Source organism: Copadichromis virginalis, linkage group LG5 (assembly GCF_057382275.1).
Source record: "Copadichromis virginalis isolate Kocher_CV1m ecotype Utaka linkage group LG5, C_Virginalis_male_GT1.1, whole genome shotgun sequence".
Lineage (NCBI taxonomy): Eukaryota > Metazoa > Chordata > Actinopteri > Cichliformes > Cichlidae > Copadichromis > Copadichromis virginalis.
In genome coordinates, this window is record NC_140622.1 from 29,742,938 (window position 1) to 29,754,606 (window position 11,669).

The 11,669-nt window shown below is 38.0% G+C and overlaps 1 long non-coding RNA gene across 1 annotated transcript; it reads right to left on the reverse strand.

The window, feature by feature from the left end:
• Positions 1–654: 654 nt before the first annotated feature.
• Positions 655–1,632, reverse strand: LOC146710026 (uncharacterized). Its single transcript, XR_014920521.1, has 3 exons — positions 1,504–1,632; positions 1,198–1,337; positions 655–989 (listed from the first exon to the last, which is right to left on the reverse strand). It is a non-coding gene; the product is annotated as an uncharacterized LOC146710026 (long non-coding RNA).
• Between the last annotated feature and the right edge of the window lie 10,037 nt (positions 1,633–11,669).

The following is an 11,669-nucleotide window of genomic DNA, read 5'->3' on the forward strand; positions in this document are numbered from 1 at the left end:
CTCAAAACTTTAAATACAATAAAGTTGCAAAAAATAGTTTCCCACCACAGGAAATTTATTTTGAGTGTCTTCATAGTTTTATTTTGGAGATACAGCAATTTTTATATACTGCAGGAAAAACAAAAAACAATCCTATGATGCAAATTTGCAAAGAAAACAGCATGTGCATCATTTCACTGTGGGAAGTGTTACGAACAGCTGATAGGAACGGCAAAGCGTGTTTCTGGAATATTATGTTTTTGTTCCTGCAAGCGCTTTTTATGCAATTTTTGAAAAGCTATATGTGGAACGAAACCGTGACCGAGGACAAGCTGATGGCATCAGATGTAAGTACAACTCCTCCGGTTTCATATGCAAAACAAATACTTACACGGTTCAGGTTCTACAGGGATTTAAAAATAGTTACGCAAAACGGAGCGTGCTGCTCTGACCGGCTTTAAAGGGTTAACAATGACTTTAAAAAAATAATATAAAATAGTGTGCAACACCACTGAAGTTTTTTTTTTTTTAACTCTCTTTTCAACCAACAGCAGTCACTCTCCAAATAACTTCTGCTTAGCTTTCCGAGCTTCCCTCGGGTCCTCTTAATCAGCGGTCTCCAACCTTTTTTGCGCCACGGACCAGTTTATGCCCGACAATATTTTCACGGACCGGCCTTTAAGGTGTCGCGGATAAATGAGGGAGGGGCTAATAATCGGCTCAGTCATTTTTAATGATCGTTGAAAGCCCAGATCGTAATCGTGATTAAAATTCGATTAATTGAGCAGCCCTAGTCACCATCTTCTGGAAGAGACACTGTTTGTCTCCCCATGCCAGCTTGTAGGAGTTCAAGCTCCTCAGCTGGCAAAGGTGTGTAGGATGTGTTTTTTGACAGCAAATAAAAACTGAGGCGTGTGGTCTTACTGCCTGCCTTAACAAGCTGCTTAGTAGATGTTAAACATCTCTTTTTACCACGGCTCAAGTGTGATTTGAAATATCCTGGAAATGACCTGTGGGATGAAAATGCATGAGTTTAAAAAATGCAGTGTTGCATAACATAAGGGTTATTGTTTAATAAAGTTATTAAATATGACATCAGTCCTTAATAGCACATTTTAATTTAAAAATCAATGTTGATAAATCCACAAACCAAATAACTTTAACAGAAAAGATTGCAAAAAGTTAAAATAAAAAAAAACACACAAAAAAAGCAAAAACCTTGTCATCTCTTGCTGGATAGTCAGATTTCTAGGCTCCGGCTGCCCACTCTCTGTTGGCCTCCCTGAAGGATTTGTGGATATGTTGTTAAGCAGCAAAGACACCAGATTTCTTACTGCTGACTCAACTGCACCATTACCCTAAAAAACATGATTACGATACACTGCCTCAGTAAGACAACTACGCTGGTAATTACCCATAAGGATAGCTTAAACTCTACAGCTGCATCTGTAACTACAATTTCACAGCATATTAAACAGAAAGGACAGCAAATTACTAAATTCACACAAAAAAAATTAAACTCACCTGATACTGTGGTGTAGTATTATTGGAGCCATTGTTTGATTCTGCCATCTCTTCTTTAGCTGCAGAGTAAATCAAAAATCCCTCTATCTGCAAGAAGCGAGGCTGAGTGGACAGTGTTTCCGGTGTCCGGACAGCAGTAGCTAGCGAGCTGATTGGAGACCGTAAGAGCCAATCAGAATTTTTGAAACCAAGTCTGTGATTGGTTGGTTTTGTGGCACACTTATAACGATGTACAGAGAGTTGAGCGTACGAAGCAGAGAATGTTGTGAGCGCAAGCAACACATTGCGAGCAAGCGCAAATGAAAAAACTGAGCGAGAGGGGGTGCTATTGTGTGTGTATATGGATAAGCGCAAACACTGAAATACGTTTTTTGCACGCAGCAATGAATTTTGTTCACTCAAATTCAGCTTTTGTAAGCTCAAAATAAATTTCTCCTCAAAATGCAACACTTGCACCTGCAATTTTTTTTTTACGTGCGCTCAATTTTTTTTTACGTCCGCTCAGAATAGTGGCACAAAAATAACGCCATAAGGGTCGGTACAACAATGAACTTCGATCGGGGTGCTGATACCCCGAGGACTGTGGGGATTCACCTGCCTCTGGGCTTCAATCGATTGATTTGACTTGTGGGTTCAAAACATGTTGGCTTCAAGCTGGGCATGACCTCACATATCCATTGTAACGCACACACATCCACACACACAATAAAAAGTTATTTTCTGTCTGACACAGCATGTTCTATTTACACAAATGCATGTATTCCCACACATTTGCATCACACTGAGCTTTCATATAAAACATAAACACACAATTACTGACAGGCCTCCTGTTGTTGCTCAAATTTGTTATGTTTCCTCTCTGAACTGCAGGTTCACACAAAAGCACACAGCAGTAGGGACAGCTTTTCATATTTGTCAGCAGTTAATACTTTGTAATTAGCTGAAGCAAAAACTGAGTTTAATTGTCTTACAATATAATAGAATGATGTTTGTGCTAGGTTTTTCATTTTGGGCATACAGTGTGATCTCACATAAAACTGAAGCTGAGAAGCTGATATTAAGTACCCAAACATTATTGAGATGTTTTAAAATGAAGTTTTTAGTATTGTTTACATGGACAGAATCACTAAGTCACAGGTCAAACAACGATAGGTAAAGTTTATTAGGTTTGAAGCTTAATAGTTTTAAACAAGATAAGATGTATATATATCAGGAAGATGGCCACAACCGATCATGTGCTCAGCGAATAGCTCAGGCATCAGAAACCTGAGAAGGAAGAGCAGTAAGGATGGGAACCATCAGAGCCAGGAGCCAAATTCTACTAGTGGCTGAGGCTGGACAAAGCTAGATTGCAAGACAGCACAGAGACACTAATCATGGCAGCACAGGAATAAGCTTGATTGTTACTGTAGACTGCACTGCATAGCAATAAGCTTATGGTCTTTTCCCTGGGAGTAACAGCAAGTAAATTTGTAATGTTTTACAACTGTAATTAGAATTAAAATCTTAAAATATATTAAAAACATGTTTGTTCTTGCAACATGCCTCCACAGTCTCGCTATTAATGAACACCTACCTCAGTCTCTTTGAAACAGCATGTGCTGTAAAACTTCAAGGTAAACGACTGACTCAGCCTTGTGACCATGTCTGAAGGGAAATGTGTGTATCTCCACTAGTGTATATGTGTGTACCTTTTTGATGGACCTGAATGTAGTATGGCAGGTGTTCCTGCCAGAGGTGCTGGAAAAGAAGGACAGATCAGAACAGCTTTCACAGAAACACCCTGAAACTTGCTTGGATATTGCAAGGCTTTGTAAGGTTTCGGGCATTTGTGTGTCTGTTGTGTCATTCATGTGCGTTATCTACGCTTAGGTGTGACGAGGACACATTCTCTTTTTCACATTCTTTCCGAGAAGCTTAATTCTACAGGGTGGGCCATTTATATGGATACACCGTAAAAAAATGGGAATGGTTGGTGATATTAAAGTCACATTAGTATATGTGAAGGGGCAAACTCCTCAAGATGGGTGGTGACCATGGTGGCCATTTAGAAGTCGGACATCTTGGATACAACTTTTGTTTTTTCAATAGGAAGAGGGCCATGTGACACATCAAACTTATTGCCCACCCTGTATTTAGACAAGAGAATAACTAAATTCTCTGGCAATGTGCATGTGTTTTTTTTTTTTTTTGTTCTATAAATACATTTTTGGCTCCCATCAGCTTTTTTTGTAAACATGAAGTAAATGCAAATAATATTTATTCTGGGCACTGAACCCAAATGTGATATTGTGTGATCCTTTAATAATCTCAAAGGGTGATGTAGGTGTACCAAAAGGAATTATGTTACACCAAATATGAATGAGTAGGAGGTTAATTGTATATATCCTCTTCTGTGTGTCACAGTGTTAGGAATGACAGAGTTAGAGAATGAAACACACAAGGAGGTCCAGATTATGCTGGCTCTTGTAAAAGTGTACTGAAAAGAAAATGCATCTAGCACGAAATATGTAAAGCAAAGGAGCTGAGCTGGAATCTTTCAAGAGCTTTCGGGAGCTTGTAGGCAGCCATCTATTTAGATTAAAAGAGGAAATGTAATTAGCACAAAAACTAGGAAAGATAAGGAAATTTATGTTTGGTCAATTATCTATTTGTTGTAAAGATGCATCTTGGCAATAAATCTTATTCTGTGGGAGAGACTGTTCATTTCTTCTTAAGTGGTGCCACATTTGTAATGAAAATGTATTTGTTAGTTGAGTAGCAAAGTTGAGCATGTAGGTTGCACTAATCTCCTCTGCCAAGGCCAAACAGCTTCTGCTGTTGACTCTTATTTTCAGCTTCTGCAGCTGATTACCAGCACCTGCACTGACATAGACAGACAATCTGGAACAGACTGGACTGAAAGGATGCCTATCATATCTGCCCTTCACTGGCAGGCCCACTTGCATTGGTGTTGGCAACATGTGCACTGGGACCTGAACATGTGGACGAATGTTATGGGTTATACTTGTGTACTGAAAAGCCATGCGACAAGCAGGATTAGGACCCAGAATTCAGGACTTGGGAAGCAAAGCTGGCCTTAAAATGAAGCTTTTGTCGCTGGCAACTTACAGGTTAAGGAAAATAAACATACCAAATCCCACCGGGTGGGGTGAGAGGGAGATTTTTTTTTTAGTAAGCTGTATGCCAGGAGTGAGCTAGACATTGACTCACTGATCCACCAGGATCTACATTGAGGCCACTGAGACACTGTCATTCGGAGTAGATATGTGCGGTCAAATGATTACATTTTGTGTGTAAAAACAAAACAAAATTTAAGCCATCAATACATATGCTCAACCAGCTGAAATAATGAGCTGATTTTTGTAAAACAAAACTTGTTGTTAGTGCTTGTGTAATGTGTGTCTGGTGGAGTGACCACTGGAGATTATATATGTTAATTAAATAAATAGTCCCCTAACACCATTATACAATTGCTCTCATGTGACAAAAAAGTTAATGCATTAATAATGCATGATGTCCGATAATGTAGCAATAAGGCCAAACAGGCTCTTGGAGGTGAGGTGACTTTAGTTTGACTGTTCTGTCTGGATCTGGAAGGACATACTGTCATACCCAATGATACCAAAATAAGTTTGGTCTTTTCACTTTTAGAAAAATGGACTGACCAGTGACTGACTAGGCATATTTCATATGCATGTAAAAAAAATATGTATACAAAAAACACATTGTATTGATTGAGGGACTCAGCCATAAACACAGTGTTTCTTTAATTTCCTTCTTCTGTCATCATCCACCCCTCTTCCAACCCAACATGTAAATGTGTCCATAATGTCTGTTTAAACGCTTTTCTGTGATTATTTTCCTGCTGGCTTAAAATAAAATGTCTCCCTCTCCTGTAACTGCAACTTACTGCAACTTCTGCATGTTTGGAGCGATGTGTCCAATGCACACTTTGCCGTGTTTTCGGGTTGCCTCCTCGGCTACTATAAACTGTCTTCAGTTATGTAATCAATCACCCCATTATATACTGTTTATACTATACTATACTATACTACCCTGCTTCCCTTTATTGCCTGCCACATTGTCTGTTTTATTTTCTTGGTTTTCCATTGTTTCCTCATTACATTCCTTCTCTGTGGCTTTTTGCCTGTTTTGAGATTTTTGCCTCCAGCTTCATTTTATTTCATTCTTTCTTTTTCACAAAGACAGACTTCCAGCAAATAACTTCTCATCTTATGCTATAGTTTAGGGATTTGATTTTTTACTGTCTCTATTCCATGTTCTTCCATGTAAACCCCTGTACATGTAGATATGTTGTTACTTATATCTCTGTAGACTGTAGTAATTGTTTGTCTATAACCATACACACATACACACACGCATGCACGTAAACTTTCACCAATAACACCTGTTCGAGCAGTTTAAGCTTTCCATCTGTGCCTTTTTCCTTCTTTCCCTCCTGTACCTGATTCTTGCAGTGTAGACATCATCCAGGCAGTCTGGAGGATGCAAAGGTTGGTGCCCACCTGGCTCGGTGCCTTGTGACTATTGAATACATACATTGTCTGACAGAACCTTGGCTGGCAATGTGCATGTGTTTTTATGTCCATGCCAGCCTGAAAGCCTAACAGGCAGGATGGAGAAAGACCTCTGACAGTGATCGGACACTTCTCAACAATTTGTACAATACACACACACTCATATGGCCTTGTGGGTTTCATGTTTTTGTTACTCCTACAAACACTTGTCGATTGCGCCAAATTTCCCCACAAAGTCTAAGCTTATGTGGGTATTTGCAGGGTAGAAAGACAAATTTATGTCTATTATATTTGTGAGGCCTATGACCAGTGTACATGTGTGGTGGTGCACATCCATTAACAATGGTGGATACAGGGCATAAAGCTGTGTTTCTGTTGAGAACTCAGCAAAAGTAATTAATTATCATTTAGGGTCTGAGGGCCCAGAAATTTCTAATTAAAAAAAAACAAACATGGAATAATCACACTTTACAATATCTAGTTTAATGGAAACTTTACAAGCCCATTAACAATACAATGAGCACCATCTAATTTTCTCCTTGAGTCTTTTTTTAAATTTTCCCTTTCCAACTTGCTTTTATCTCTCAGCCCCTTTCAGCCCAAGGCTACAACAGTATGTAAGCAACCCTGACTGAAAAACCAAAGGGTGGAAACTTTTACAAAATGCTATTTTTCATGAAAAATGTGTTGTGTGTATGGCTGAACATTAATGACCTGTATCTGTAGACTCAATATCTTTGTCACTCAAACCCTGTGATGAGTCAAGAAACAAGTTGTAAAATTGAAGTTTATAGTTGGTTAATTTCCTTAGAGTCTTGAATATAATAATAAATAAATTCCAGTGACAAACTCTTCTGTTGGATTGTTCAGCAACATGTTTAAAGCCTAAAGCAATAATGGACAGTGGTGCTTGTCTGTATATCTGTGTGTTTTAACAGTGGTTGTCATTATGCTTACCAGCTATAATGTGTATGCTCAGTATCTTATTTTAGCACGTTTAGAGGTAAATACTTGCAATTTAATGATATGTTTTCTTAAGGACAAAGTGCAGTTTTGGCTTAAAAGTTAGAGTATTTCAAAAATGACAGTGCATCCTTAGGACACTGAAACTCACATTTATTCCATCTGATCTAAACTAGAAGCTGATTCAGTTCAGCATGACTCATTCTCTTGAGCTCATGACCCAAAATACCTTTGCAATCCCACCTAATACTGAATGTTTAACAAATCACGGGAGTTCTATTTATGGTTATGATAGCACCACAAAAATCATATGGAGTTTAAACCAGGATCCAACAATAGGTTGTCCCGTTCTTCATCCTGGAGTGTGCTTACATGGAAAACCAGAGAGAGACAGAACAGCAAAACAAAGAAAGTAGCTATCAGTGATAACACATGCAACGTGACACTCATAAGGAACTGGGGTGGGCGTGGATTGCAAATCAGCTTGCAAATGTGGAGCAATTTCAGTCAATCTAAACAAGTTAAAGTGCATATCCTATGTTACATTTGCCATCTGTTGGCAGTGATACCAGCTCAGGATTTCAGGATTACAGACTGAGGTCAGTTTTTGCTAGGAAAACATGGAAATAGGTAAATTCCAAAAATTGGAATTGTAATAACCTTGAATATCTGTATTTAGTATGACTGCCTTTATTCTTCAACAGCCTGAACTCTCTTACGGAAGCTTTCTTCTTTCAATTTATTTAAGTAATCAATGATGTTGAGACCATGACTAATAGTGTTCCATTTTATGTTTTTCTATCCAGATATACACCGGAAGTTTGTATAATCTGACTGTACTTTTCTGTTTTCATTAATTAGTTCATCAATTTAGACATGATCCCGAACACTGGTAAAACTACCCCCCAACCATGACAGAGTCTGCACTGTGTTTTAGAGATGGTGCTGATAATGAAAAGATAGAATTTACTATTCTTTTTCTAAATTGCTTTACTCCAATATCCTGCATTTAAAAGTTCTTTGTGGAGATTCCCCTTTTAACCCTTTATAAAACCATGTGCATTATTATAAGATCATAGGTTACTCACAGGTTACTCACAGGTTACTCTCAAAAATAACAGATCCTTGGGTCCTAGACAGACAGGAATACAAACTTAAAACCTAAATTATAAGCATGCTTTGAAATGTTTTCCAGAGAAAACATCATGCAACCTGGGACGTTGCCCCTCAAAAGAACATATATAATCACCTTGTCAACATAAACATAAACATACAATGCAATGCAAATATCAACATAGTTGAATTTTACAGGAACGCACACAAACACATGCACACACATTGTGAGTGGTAGGGTGCCTCATTATTCCTGGTTATTAAAGTGTAAAAGATTTTCATTAGTGCTGACAAGCCAGCTGGCTAAGGAAATAGCTGACTGACAAGAGGTCAGACAGGAAGAGGAGAATGGATGATACAGGGATTAGGGGAGTAGAGGGAGAAGAACAAACACAAAGAGGTAAGTTTGTTTATGATGGGGATGCAGAGAAGGATACATCCATAAAAAGTCATGAGATTGAGTGAATGATGAAAAGAGAGAGAAAAGGTGATAAAAGTGAGACCGAACAGAAAGAAATTCAAGCTTGCTTAAACTATAAGTTAAAGAAGAGTCTTTTAAAGTCTTTGAATAAGCCAGACTCCAAAAGTCATCACAAATTGAACACCATAGAAGACCTGAAAGATTCAGTCAAACCACTTTTTGTTTTTTTAAAACCAATCTTTAAAAATAAATAAATAAATAAATAAAATAACCAAACAAACAATACGACATTAACAATATGAAATGACCCACTGCACTAAGTGAGAGACAAGGTATAAAACATTACATTAACACATAGAATGATTGAATGAATGGTTGGACAGACTGGTGAAAGCACAGTATGTGTTTTTAAAACTCAGTATTATATTGAGAATGAATAAAAGAATGTTAAACCTTTTCTGTTATTGTTATTTTTCTCCATTTGTGGCACTTTGGACATAGTGTGATGACAGCTCAATACATACCATGAGCTGTTCTTCATTTCTTCTTATTTAGTTAAATAATTTAAATAATTTCTATTCCCAATGCTTTTATCTAACAATCACTATCCAAAAAAGTGACATGGCAGTGCCTTATCACATTCTATTCAGTATTTTCAATACTTTCCATGCTGCACCACACAATGAATGTAATGAATTTAATGAGTTTATAAGAAATATATCAGTCCCAAAGTATTCAGAGATTACATTAATTATAATGGATGTAATTTGCCTTGCAACAAATAAGTCATCCCTTGTCTAAAATTAATATTGACTCAGAGTTTTTCTTTTTGGTCATCTAACATTAATGTATTAAGTATAGTACATTTTAAAATGAAATGAACAACATGCGTCTTTGTTACTGGCATTCAGGGTTGACACTTTTCAGTTTGCCAAGGCACACTAAGAGACAGTGTGTATACACATGTGTATCATTGGGTATGACAGTATGTCCTTCCAGATCCAGACAGAACAGTCAAACTAAAGTCACCTCCTCATCAGCTTTCAGACAGCCTTGTGCATGTGTATGTGTGCGTGTGTTTGCTTAAACATTTGTAAAAGGTTTTGTGTAAGTTTATGTGAGTATGTGTTTCCCACATCATATACAGAATGACATTATGTGCACTGCGGTGCACAAGCTCACACATCTGAGGTTGCAGCGAGAGTTGCAAAAAGCTGCAATCAATGTTAAAGTGGAAAACATAATCAAGAAACGGGAAAATTAAAGCAAATATTATAAACCCAGTTTGCAGCTACTGTGGCATCCACACAAATATTGACTTGCAGAAATCTTTTCTGGGACTTTGAATCCAGGCAGAAGAGGACATACCGTAATGTGAATTTAACCACGCAAGTTTTCAAGAGATTTGTCTCTCTCTCGTCTCCAATACAGTTTTTGGCCTAAGCTTGTTTCTCTGTTTTGATCTGTGGAATTACTTTATCTATATTTAATGGCCAGTGTTTCTCTGCTATGTTCTGGATGCTCCAGCTTCCTCCTACAGTTGAAAGACATTTAGGTTAGGTTAACTGGTGTGAATATGAGTCTGAATGGTTATGCATGTTAGTTCTGTGAAAGACTGGTGACATATCCAGGGTGTAGGCTGTGTCTTGTCCCATGACAGCTGGGCTATGTCTTATAAATTTTGTTGGTTTTCTGGTTAGTTTGCTTTTCACAGTTTTTATAGTGGTCTAGTTTGAATTACTATTGTTAGACTAAGTTTTCTTATTGTTTGTTTCTAATTATGCTAACATTCCGAGTTCTTTTTTTCTGTTGAATTATAATTATGGGTTAGTTTTGGAGTTTGATTAAAACCAGCATTGAAAGTCCACAATCCAGTGAACTCCTTGTAGTGTGCCTAGTGCCAGTTCCAAAGCCTGATAAATGGGGAAGGGTTGCATCAGGGAGGGCATATTGCATTGAAAATTTTCCAAATCAAACATGCAGATAACCAGTAAGATTTCTCTAATAACTGGGTCAGGGCTCAGGTTAACATCAACATTGTCCCTCAGGGTGGTAGTGGAAACTGTGCTACTGTTAGTCAAAGACAAAGAGGAGAGGGGGAATTCGTGGACTTATAGTGTAGGAACTATGACTGGTAAATTAAGAAAGCTGACTGAAATGATTGAGAGAAGGAAAGTGGAAGACCAGGTGGAAGAGAAGCAAGTATGGCAGCATCAAAGGTGGATTTGAAGTTTGGAGCTGGAAATTGAATGGGGTGATGTTTAATGTTGTCACTGCTTATACACCAGATGTTGGATGTCAGAAGAGAAAGATGAATTATGGAGTAAGTTGGATGAAGTAGAGAATGGTGGAAGTTACAGACATTAGAAGGCTAGGGCAGGGGAGGTAGGGAAGTTAGATGACTGAGAAAGTACAACTAAAGAAGTGAAGGAAACTATCAAGGAGGTATTTGGTTAATCCTTTGGAAAGAGGAATGAAGGGTAGGTCACTTGGTGGTGGAATGAGCAAGTACAGAAAAGTATTTAAAGATGGTGACAAAGAAAAAATGCAATAGCACGGGAGATAAAGATAGTAGATAGGACTACTGGAAAGTTAGGTGTACTACAAAGGAAGAGGAAAGAAAACGGTTATGACGAGTTGAATTTGAGGCACTAAGGACTGACAAAAAGACTTGCTTTAATTGGCTAGACAGAGAGGTCAAGCTTGAAAGGATGTGCAGCAGGTTATGGTGATTGTGGAGAAAGCGAACTATTAATAGAGAAAAATATAAACACAAGTGAAAACAACATGTTGAGAAGGTGGAAGCAGTACTTTGAAGAGCAGTTGAATAACAAAAATATGAGAGATCAGAATCAGAATACTTTATAATTACACATACTAGAATCCCCCACCCCCTCCACACACACACACACACACACACACACACACACACACACACACACACACTCACACACACACACACACACACACACACACACGTCCTTCACTTTTGCTCATCCATTATTTAAAACAAATATCTCCCATTCAGCAGTGTAGAGGTATGGGGTAGAGACACTGAGACTGAACACTCTAATTAGCACAGTGAATGGTAAGCTTGTTTTTGGAAGAAGACAGTGGAACACTGAGAG